Raw genomic sequence first — 12433 nt, 5'->3', positions numbered from 1 at the left:
TACAAGTATGATTAAAATGACAAATGAAAATATTTCCTTTACCTTCATTTTGTAGTTTTTTCAATGGGTCCTATCAATCCAACAACACCTATTACCATTGAGTCTTGTCATAACTTATTTGACGATATTTTCTCCAACAACAACTTCGATACAACTAGAGATCTTAATTTTGGGATTGGTTCCGACGGAAACCTTAATTTCATTACTTCCTCCATACCTCCTACTATGAGTAGATCTTTTGTGAATGTGTCTCGGGAAGACCATCTCGCTAAATCTATGGGATCCTTACATTTAGAAGAAAGGGATGCCTAAACTAGTGGGAGTCCTAGCAAGCAAGCTCTTGCAACTAAAGGGAAATGGTTCAAAAGGAAGGGAAAGAAAGGTAGAAAATTCAACAATGGAAACAAGATGGCTAGTGGAACTACCAAAGAAGCCAAAGTTGATGATGAATGCCATTATTGTCATGGCATAGGACATTGGATGAGGAATTGCCCCATATATTTGGGAAATATTAGGGATGGACTTGTTATTCCCACTCGGTAAAATTTCTTCTGAAATTTATGTTGTTGATGTAAATTTTACTTCCACCACAACGTAGGTATTAGATAACGGTTGCGGTTCTCACCTTTGTAATCATTTACAGGGGCTAAGAAACGTGGAAAAGCTGAGCAAGGGCGATGTTGATCTCCGACTTGGGAATGGAGCTAGAGTAGCGGCCACATCCAAGGGAACTTATGTACTTGTTTTAGCAATTTGAGTTGTATTTGCATAATTGTTTTTATGTACCTTCTCTTTCTAAGAAAATTATTTCAATTGCTATGTTAGACATAGAGGGCTTTAATTTTGCCATTAAAAACAATTGTTGTATTATTTCTAGAAATGACTTGGTCATAGGCCGAGGCTCTTCTTTAAATGGCATTTATGTTCTAGAGACTTCAAATCCAAGTAAAGACATCTATAACATACAATCCAAGAGACTCAAATCAAGTGATCCAAATGAATCGTACATTTGGCATTGTCGATTAGGTCATATTAACGAGAATCACATTAAAAGATTAGTTTCAACTAATGTTATTAAACCATTTGATTTTCAATCCTATGGTATATGCGAATCTTGCCTCCTAGGCAAAATGACTCGTAATCCTTTTAGTGGTAAAGGGACTCGAGCTAGTGAACTATTAGGACTTATACATACCAATGTATGTGGACCAATGACTACCACCTCTAGGGGTAATTATGACTACTTCATTACCTTCACCGATGCTTAAGTAGATATGGGTATATCTACTTAATGAAGTACAAGAGTGAAGCTTTTGAGAAATTTAAAGAATTTCAAAATGAAGAAGAAAACCAATTGAACAAGAAGATAAAAGTACTACGATCCGATCGTGGTGGAGAGTATCTTAGTAATGAATTTGATTCACACTTGAAAGGTTGTGGCATTGTGTCACAACTCACTCCACCCGGTACACCACAACTTAATGGTGTTGCTGAGAGGAGAAATCGAATCCTACTAGATATGGTTCGATTTATGATGAGTCAAACCGAGTTACCGGACTCGTTTTGGGGATTTACAATCCAAACCGCAATCAAATCATTGAACAATAGTCCGACCAAGGCAACCGAAAAGACTCCATATTAGATATGGAAAGGAAGGGTTCCTAATATATCCTATATGAAGATTTGGGGATGTGATGCTTACGTCAAGGTAAAGACAGACAACAAGCTAGCCCCACGATCTTAAAAATGCATCTTTGTAGGTTACCCCAATACCTCCCGAGGCTATTACTTCTACAAACCTCATGAAAACAAAGTGTTTGTGTCTAGTGAGGCTGTCTTTTTAGAAAATGAGTTTATTTCTAAAAGACAGAGTGGGAGAAATTTTGAACTTGATGAAGTTCAAGAGCCATAAACCGAAGTAGAGGCACAAGAAGACGTTCCTTTGTCATCTAATTCGGTTGTTATTCCTCAACCGAGGAGGTCGGGTCGAGTTTCTAGCCATCTTGATAGATATGTTGGACTTATCTAAGAGGATGGGAGTCTTGATGTGTTGCTTCTAGAAAGTGACAAACCCGCCACCTACATAGCTGCAATCTCTAGTCCCAATTCAGCTTTATGGCTTGAAGCCATGAAATCCGAAATGAGTTCTATGCATGAAAATCAAGTTTGGAACTTGCTGGATTTGCTTGAAGGAGCAAGACCTCTTCAATGCAAATGGATCTTTAAGGTAAAGAATGGCATAGAAGGACATGATGATGTCTACAAGGCTAGGCTAGTGGCAAAAGGTTTTACCCAAGTTCATGGTCTTCACTATGATGAAACCTTTGCTCCCGTAGCCATGCTGAGATCCATTCGGATACTGTTAGCGATCGCCACATTTCATGACTATGAAATATGGCAAATGGATGTCAAGACCGCCTTTCTAAATGGGCATTTAGAAGAAGAGGTTTATATGATGTAACCTGAAGGTTTTGTAGATCCTAAAATCCTAACAAAGTATGCAAGCTTAAGAGATCCATTTATGGTCTTAAGCAAGCATCAAGAAGTTAGAACCATCGATTTAATCATGTTATAAAAGAAAATGGTTTTACTCCAAGTGTTGAGGAACCGTGTTTATACATGAAGTTCAGTGGGAGCAATGTTGTGTTCCTAATATTGTATGTGGATGACATACTGCTTATTGGAAATGACATTCCAATGTTATCCTCCATCAAGGAGTGGTTGGGAAATCATTTCCAAATGAAGGATTTAGGAGAAGCACAACACATATTAGGTATCTGGATCTATAGAGATAGACCCAAAAGGATATTGGCATTAAGTCAAGAATCTTATATTGACAAGCTTCTTCAACGCTTCAACATGGACCAGTCTAAGAGAGGCTTAATTCCTATGGGTAGTGGGATATTTTTGAGCAAGTCTCAATCACCCTCCGAACCCGAAGATGTTGAACGCATGAAGTTGATTCCCTATGCTTCCGCTGTTGGATCAATCATGTATGCCATGATATGCACTCGTCCAGAGGTCTCGTATGCTTTAAGCATGACAAGTAGATATCAAGATAATCCAGGTGAGAGTCACTGGATAGCTGTTAAGAACATCCTTAAGTACTTGCGAAGGACTAAGTATTCTATATTAGTGTTTGGAGGAGACTCCGAGCTATGTGTAAAGGGTTACACAGACTCGAGCTTTTAAACAGATAGAGATGACATGAAATCACAAGGTGGATTTGTTTACATGCTCAATGGTGGTACCGTAAGCTGGAGAAGCTTCAAGGAAGCTGTGATTGCGGATTATACTACGGAGGCTGAGTACGTTGCAGCATCAGAAGCTGCTAAGGAAGCTGTGTGGATTAGGCAATTCATAGAAGGGCTAAGGGTAGTTCTTAATGCCAAAGATCCCATTACTCTCTATTGTGACAACAAAGGGGCCATCTTCCAAGATAGAGAGCCAAAGTTTAGTAATAAATCTAGACATGTACTCAGAAAATTTCATATTATTAGAGATTTTATTGAAAGAAAGGAAATTGCGATTTGTAAGGTTAGGACGGATGATAACTTAGCTGATCCGCTCACCAAGCCTTTCTCGCAGGCTAAACATGATGGACATGTTGTTTCCATGGGCCTTAAACGTATGCCAAATTTGTACTAGATTAATTGATATTAAATAAAATGTTGTTTTATTTGTTCATATATGATAATCGCATTTGTGTTTTAAATTTTTTACTTTGTCATATCCAAATGGGTTGTTAAGACAATATTGAACCCCATTAAAGTGAACTAGATTGACATAGTAATCGCCCATAGTTACTTACATGAGGTGGCATCTCGAAGTAACTAGAATGTGATGCGATTGATGGCAAGTTCAAGTGACATAGAGTCATGAGAGATGACTAGTCGATCACATAGGCAGACTGTATGGGACACTATGTCAGGCTTATGACCTCTTATAGAGTTCTGGAAATTTTTTATAGCCTGATCGTGGCGAGAGCTACTGTAGTATTCTTATGAGTCGATTCTTTGACTAAATACTATTTGTGTAAGATGGCACAACTTCAAAGTGACTTTAATTTGTGTTCAATAACCTTCGTAATTGGGGTCAAATGGGCACATTTTGGGTTATAATGAGTTGTGGCTATGCGAAGGGAAAAGTGCAATAAGAATTGTCCACCCCTAGTCAGGGTTATCTTATATCTCAAGGCCACTCGAAGAGTAATGAACTGGAAATGCGTGGCCACGCTCGGAAGGTATCTACAGTAGATAATTCCGGTCAAATAATTATTCTCCAAATCGAGGAAACCACTCGCGATATGATCAAGTGCAAGTAAGACCTGCAAGACACCTTGCATTGAGTGGGAGATAGTAATAGGACAAGAGAATTGGTGACGCACACTTGTCTCGGATAAGTGGGAGATTGTTGGAGTATGTGTCCTCGACAATAATGCGATCACATGTTTAAATCTCATGATAAGAATATATGAGGGAATGTAATATTTTATTGTCAACTGATCCACATTAATCAGTAATGGTTGGCTGACTAGAGTTTGACATTAGTATCGTATGACGGTGGTGATCAGTTGATCCCTTAAGGTCATACCTCTAGGGTAACATTCTTAATTGATAAATTAATTAATTGTATAATTATACAAGTTAATTAATCCTTTAAAATAGATGATGGTTTTATTATTGTTTATGAAACAGTTATAAATAGAATGAATAATGTATTATAATTACAAGGTGTTGTGAATTATAATTAAATGGTCCATTTTAAGTATATGTAATCATGTATTGCTATTTGTATTATTGTATGTGATTCATTTTGTATGTAATGATTTTTAATGAGTTAAAAATGCATTACATGGTCACATGTCTAGTAACATGTCACTAAATACAATTGACAAAATACAAACTTAAAATGGAATCCCATTTTAAATATGGAAACCGGTTTTCCATGGGTGGGAGACAATTATGCATTTGTCTTAAATGTTTAAGACAACCTAATTAAGCTAGGGTTAGGCATGCTTAACCTATTTTTCTTATGAAGAACATGTGATAGGAAAAATGAGCATGTATTGGCCTTGGGTAAACCAAGGCACCTGGCCCCTCTCTCCTCTTCTCTAAATGAGAATTGCTTTTCTCATTTACACATTCATTTCTAATGTTTTCTAATACATCTCTTAACTATGTACTTCAAAATTGTTTCGAGATAGAAAACAAAAACATCATTTCAATACTAATATAAAGATCAAATTACTAGTAGTAGTAATAAAATTATATTAGTTATTTTAAAGGAACATTTACTAATTTCACTACAACAAATAAGGTAATTGGCGACCATATAAGGCGACTGAGAACAGTCGCCATTTAGAATAAAGCGACTAAGGCCCGTCGCCCGCACTTCGTAGCAAGGTTTGGTCGCTTTTGGCGACAGCGTTAAATCGCCAATTTTGGCGATCGAATTTTTTAAAGCGGGCGCGAAATCAAATTGTCGCCAAAATTGGCGATGTCATTAGTCGCCAATTTAGCGACTGCCATTTGTCGCTTTTTAAATATACACGTCATCTCCATATCCTCCAAAATGGCGACGTGTAATGGTCGCCATTTTGGCGACAGAACTTGGTCGCCATTTTGGCGACTGATTTCCGTCGCCAATGGCACTGATTTCCGTCGCCAACGTCCCTAAAATTAATTCATGATCAGAGACTTAGCGACGGAATGCCGTCGCCAAATGCTTGATGTCCGTCGCCAAAATTACATGTTTTTTTGCCTAAAAATCGTTTTTTACCTAGCCAAATACGTAAAACCTGCAAATAAACCAACACTTCCAGCAGAGAACACATGGGAAGCCAACACAACCAAACTTGATAAAGAAAATCAAGTTCCATACACACAACTACGAGTTCTACGAGTTTGGTCATCTAACATTATCCGGGAATAACTACGAGTTCTACTACATAACTACGAAACAGGGAAACTTGCTCCCGCTCCACTACCACCTCCATGATTAGGATCTCTAGGATCCTTTGGTTGCGGGCGCCACCCAGTGTTGCAATTGGCGAAGAAGGAGTTCATCCGTTCCATTTCCTCCTTCATCCTCCGAATTTCAAAGATCTCTCTCGGCATCCCGCTCTCCCTCTCGGCATCCCGCCTCTCCTTGGCGGCTAATTGAGCTTGGAGCACACTCACGACACTTGGGGTATAAGGTTGTTGTTGGGAGGAAATTGACCCTCTTCTTCTTGTAGGAGGGTAGAAAATCTCCTTTGCCGACCCGGCTCCATACACATCTCCTCTTTGGAACCCCTCAACAAGATCAAACCATAGCTCATTGTCATCAATTTCCGGGTTGTTCTTCCTACGGACAAGGAATTGTTCCTAAAAAATTGATAAAACATTAATGGTTAGAGGTTACTTATCTAAAAATTGATAAAACATATACTTTAAAAAGCTAAGAAATTTTTATTTTTTGACACTTACATATAACTGTTGATCTTTTTCCTTCGCGAAGATCAACTTGCCCTTGCTTGTCTTCTTTGCGTGAGTGTCAACAAAGAGATCAACAATCGTGGGTACCTTACCCTTATTCTTCTTGGTCTTCCGGAAAAAAAACAAGGAAATTGTTATTCAAACATGATAATTAATGAGACTAATTAAATTAGAAGACTATTAAATTAAAAGCTAAGACAAATAACTTACATCTAATACCACACGATCATGAAAAGATTGAGACCCTCCATAATGAGTAGGCTCAACTTCCGCATCCTTATCTCCTCCTTTCCTGTTGATCTTGTTCCGGGCCGATGCTTCCTTGAACTCAGGACTGTTCCGGTACTTGGTATATTCCTCATATGACGAACCTGTAATTCTTGAACGGGTACTAGGTCATTATATATTAAACAAGTTGTCAAAATTATAAGGCAAATTTATACAATCCCCTAATCAAATGACATTACTAATTTAACAAATTTATACATCATGCTCATTCCATTCAAGAAAAATGCTAATTAATTTTTTAAAAATGCTAATTAAATCATTCTAACTTAATTAATTTGGTTAATTATACAAGTTGTCAAAAATGCTAATTTCTAACCCTAACTCAAATTAATTAACAAAAATGCTAATTAAATCATTCTAACTTAATTTGGTTAATTATAAGGCAAATTTATACTACCTTCATAAAACTATACTACCTTCAACAATACTACTTCAATATTACTAAAACTAAGCATCACTAATCAAATCACATTACTAATTTAACAAAAACCCCAATTTCTACCTTCTTAAAACTATACTACCTTATACAATCCCCTAATCAAATCACATTACTAATTTAACAAAAACCCCAATTTCTAACCCTAACTCAAATTAATTAACAAAAATGCTAATTAAATTACAACTACATACAATAATAAGCATCACTAATGTATAAATTACAACTAGATACTAAATAAACATCACAACTTAAACAAAATATGAAGGATTGAAGTAATTAAATCGATTTGAGTCGAAAACAAACCTTTATTATAAACAAAGGGTCGGTAGGGATGTAGTGTGCGGATGGCGGCGGCGAGTGGTGGCGTCCGGTGGTTGTAGTTGGTGGTGGCGTCGGATCGTCGGACAAACTGCTGCGTTTTTTTTTTTTAAGTTGTGATTGAAGTGAATGAAGGGGACGGGGTGAAGAAATTGGCGAAAAAAAAATAAACAGAGGGTTGGCGACCGTTTTTGGTCGCCAAATTGGCGACGGGTTTTGGTCGCCAAAATTGGCGATCGATTTGGTCGCCAATTTGGATAATATTGTCGCGCCGTGGATTTCATACGGATTTTTGGATAAAAAGGTATAGTCGCCAAATTGGCGACGGATAGTGGTCGCCCGCTTTTTTTTTCCTGTCGCCAATTTGGCGACTGTAGTATGTCTGTCGCCTTTATCGTGTTTTCTTGTAGTGTTTCTAGTAACAAAATTAGTTTATGTATTAAGAGGGATTACCTTGGTACAATCCTTTAAGGAGTAGATCATACCATTGGATCTAGGGTTTTCTCTTGGAGCACTTGGATTTTTCTTAAGAAGACTAATTTGGAAGGAGTCCAATTAGTATATCCAATTCGGCCACCAATGTAAGAATATTTGATTTCTTCTCTTTTATTCATTAGTTATGCATGCATAAGATCTAGATTAGTTTTTGACTAAACTAATTTTTATATATAGTTATTAGATGTGTCTAATAAGAGGTTAATGTATCTTACACCTAATACGTAACTTAAGATATTAAATAAATAAGTTCACGTAAGAAAAATCCCGCGTTAGATAGCAAAGTGTTCGATCGAGCACTTCTAAACTACTCAATCAAACAACTCCCAGCAAAAACCTCTCGATCGAGTACAAAGACTACTCGATCGAGGGACACCAAATAAGCACCTCTCGATCGAACACAGCAGGGGTTCGATCGAGGACTTCTCAACATCACAAAGCTCTCGATCGAGCAACTTGGCCAGCAAAACTTCTCGATCGAGTCAACTTCTACTGAATCAATCCAAAGGACGTATGATTTAGCTTCCAAGGCGACTTCTGTAATACTCCGTATTTATGAGTCTTTGGGTACTCTATCGAGTAGGCCTTACTCTGTCGAGTAAGGGTAAGTTGCGTTTTAGAAAAGTTTCTGACCTGTTGGGTACTCGATCGAGTAACTAGGATACTCGATCGAGTAAGGGGGTACTCGATCGAGTACCTTGGGTACTCGATCGAGTAGCCGGTTTTACGGGGAGTTTTCTCAGGTTTTGTTAATTATGCGATTAAGATATATAACCTTCGTCGTCATTATTCTAAACACTTTTGCAAAACCTAATTTTCTGTTTAAGAGAGAAAGCAAGTACATTCTTAATCCTAATCGCATTGTTAGCAATTCCCGGAGTTTGGAAGGTCAGTTCTCATCGTCGGTTATACCGTTGAGATCCTTGCGTCGAGGGTAAGATCTATGTACCCTTTTTGTTGTCTTTCTTTTGATTTGGTTAAACCCTAATATAGGGATTTGGGGGTTTTTGAGTAGTATGTGATTTGGTAGCATTTGTATGTTGTATGATAGGAGGAGGTTTCATAGAGGAAGCTTTTTTATACAGGAGTAGAGACCGTCTGATTATGTGCTTTCCAGGTAGGATTTCCTACTCAATATTAGTCCCATAATGGGATGATTGTTGATGTGTTGAGATTGATTGTTTGATATAGTAATTGTATTGTGACGGTTGTGATTGTGATTGTGATTGTTGTCTATGGTCCTCGAGGCGTGTCCTCGGCTGAGTGGGGTCACTTGCGGGAGTGACTTCACGCCCTAGTTTCGCCTTCTGTGGAACCCGCCACAGAAGGGATGTGCACATTAATGGACAGGGTTATCGCTCACTATGTGGAGCGGGGATTTGGTGGGTACGGGCTGCGGTCCCCCCCATCGCGTGGTCGGGTCCAGTGGACAGTCGGTGATTGAGATGATTGGAATTGGTGTGGTTGTGTGTGTGACAGTTAAGCTGTCTGTTTATCTTATTGTTGATATATACATTGAATTGTGTGATTAGTACTGACCCCGGTTGTTGTTTGGTAAACCTACGGTGATCCATTCGGGGATGGTGAGCAGATATTGAGCAGGTATGAGATGAGTACTGGGATAGCTGGGATTGCCACGATATGATGATAGAAGTCTTCCGTTGTAGCTTAGTAGTTTCTTTACATTTCAGTTAGAACGAGAAAAATGATCGGTTTGAGAACATGTATTATACTTTTGGTTTTGGTTTTGAGAATTGTAACCCTTCACTAAGTATTTATATTTAAACGTTGTTTCTTTATTGTTTATTTGATTATCATTGCCTCGGGTAATCGAGATGGTAATATCTTCATACCTGAGTGGTCCTGGTAAGGCACTTGGAGTATGGGGGTGTTACAAATGGTATCAGAGCGACGATCCTGAAACCTGTAACCAATGAACCTAATGAACATAGGGAGTCAATTAAAATGAACCCGGGGTAAAAGTTGTAGGAGCTAATGCAAAGGCTTGGGAGACGTCCTAAAGTCGCGAACTTGCCCTACAATCTTGAACCGGTCACATGGGGGGTGTATGTCAAGGTCGTATGTGTTGTTTGGTTAGCCTGTGTAAGAATGTGATGAAGTGTGTGTAATTGTTGGATGTTTGAAGTAGAAAGTTGAGAATGTGAAAGAAATGATATATGTTGACTTGTTGTTGGAATGAAAACATGTTGGATGTTTACAATGTGGCGTTTAATAACATGATATAATGATTTCGTGAATCGTATGAAAAGATGCGTAGCATTACATGTTTAGCTAGGATACAAGGTTGGTTTTATAAAGTTTTAGCATGTTAGCATATGATATAGCATGCGGGTAGCGTTTCTGAGTTAGCATGACTCGATCGAGTGGGATTGACTTGATCGGGTGGGTTTTTTACGATTTTGAGTCCAGAATCGTGTTTTTGGGCACTCGATCGAGTACCTCGGGCACTCGATCGAGTAGGGGGTCACTCGATCGAGTAGCCTAGCTACTCGGTCGAGTATGTTAGAGATCAGAAGGTCTGTTAGGGGTCTGATGTTGGGGCACTCGATCGAGTATGGTGGGCACTCGATCGAGCAGCCCGTTACTCGATCGAGTATGTTTGGGCACTCGATCGAGTAGGGGTCTGGGCAGCGTGTTTTCTTGTTTTGAGGTTTTGGCGCGTATGTTTATATCCACCCCTTTTTCTATGATAGTTTCAAGATGCCGCCCAAGAAGACTGCTTTGTATGCGAGAGCTGAGCTTATGAACATAGATGACATCGTTAAGATGTTGGAGCATCAGGATGCTCTCACTGAGGCTTTAAAGACTGTGGGGAAGGATAAGGATAAGGATAAGGAGAAGGAGGTTGATCATTCTAAAATCAGCCTCTATATAGCGAGGTTTAACCCGAAAGAGTATAAGGGAGTTGGGGAGCCTAACCTTCTTGATAGTTGGCTTAGAGAGATGGAGAACATATTAGATTTGGTTCACCGTCCCGATGAAATGAGGTGGAACAAGTCTGCGTTCTATCCGAGGGAGGCGGTGGCAAGTGGTGGGATACTGATGAAAGTGAGTGCTAAGGAGATATATACAAACCAAGGTTTACCTGCTATACCTTGGGAGGAGTTTCGTAGAGGGTCGTGAGAAAGGAGTTCGTGACGGAGCATGTGAGGAGTAAGTTGAGAGAAGAGTTTGACAGATTTAAGATGACCGCCGAGATGTCCGTGGCCGAGTACTACAGCGAGTTCAATGAGAAGTCTAGGTATCCGAGGATATGGGTTTGAGTGAGGAGAATCGGCGTTGAGGTTTGAGAGGGGTTGACCCCTAAGATTATGGATAAGTTACCCGTGGGAATCCTTACTGATGTTAAGGAAGCTTATGAGAGGGATAGGAGAGCTGAGAGGTTGGTGGAGATGGCTCAGGAGAGGTCAGGTGGTGAGAAAAGGAAGTCTGAGAGCGAGGGTGGTGGCCAGTCTAATCACAAGAAAGGCAACCACAATCGTTTAAGGGGTTTTCTTCGGGTCGGGGTTGATCTTTGGGGCTTCCTTTGGGCGTGGCCGTGGAAGTGTTAGTGGTAGTTGGGGAGTGACTGTTATAGGTGGTGGTGGTGTAGGCCACAAGAGACATGAGTGCACAAGTGCACCGGGATCTTTCCAGAGACTGCGCGCAGCTACGCGAGCAATAGACCGGCCGGGTCATGGCCAAACCGGGAAGTCGAGTTACCAGAGTGGAGGCAACCGCAACGGCGGTAATTCTTATCGAACCCACCAACGAACAACAACAACAATCAAGGGTCGGGTGCTAAGCCGACCACATCGCCCAAGATCTTGTCCAGGAGGGAGGTGTGGAAGACCGTGGAAAGTTATTCATGATGGAGAAGAAAGCGGTGAGGAGCATGCACACGTTATCACCGGTACTTTCCTTGTTAATGGTATTCATACCTTTGTTTTGTTTGATTCGGGGGCTTCTCAGTCGTTTGTATCTTCAAGTCATGTTAAACGGTTGGGTTTGAGGGTGTATGAGTCTATTAGTGAGCAAGTTTTTATACCTTCGGGTGAGTCTGTATCATGTGGGAGGTTGTTTAGAGATGTATCTATGATAGTTGGGCAAGTTGATCTACCTGTAGACTTGTTAGAGTTTCCTTTTGACGGTTTTGAGATGATAGTCGGGATGGATTGGTTAGGAAAGTATAAAGATAAGATAGACTGTCATCAAAAGAAAGTGTCTTTAAGAGGTCCTAAAGGCGTTAGTGTGTCTTATCGTGGGTTTCTAGTCAAATCCAAAGTTAAGTTGATTGCAGCTGTCACCTTGAAGTCTTATCTGAGGAAGGGATGTCCTTTGATCTTGTGCCATGTGAGAGATGACCGGATAGAGAGTCCGACGATTGATCGATACCAGTGGTGGGAGAGTTTGT

General features: G+C 39.7%; 1 long non-coding RNA gene across 1 annotated transcript; it reads right to left on the bottom strand.

Annotated features, from left to right (window-relative positions):
• Positions 1 to 6147: 6147 nt before the first annotated feature.
• On the bottom strand, positions 6148 to 6851 carry LOC141629969 (uncharacterized). Its single transcript, XR_012537393.1, has 3 exons — positions 6690 to 6851; positions 6471 to 6587; positions 6148 to 6368 (listed from the first exon to the last, which is right to left on the bottom strand). It is a non-coding gene; the product is annotated as an uncharacterized LOC141629969 (long non-coding RNA).
• Between the last annotated feature and the right edge of the window lie 5582 nt (positions 6852 to 12433).

This window comes from Silene latifolia, chromosome 2, assembly GCF_048544455.1.
Source record: "Silene latifolia isolate original U9 population chromosome 2, ASM4854445v1, whole genome shotgun sequence".
NCBI classification, from domain to species: Eukaryota; Viridiplantae; Streptophyta; class Magnoliopsida; order Caryophyllales; family Caryophyllaceae; genus Silene; species Silene latifolia.
Note: the sequence above shows the minus strand (reverse complement) of the source record. Positions and strands in the feature narration are given on the sequence as shown.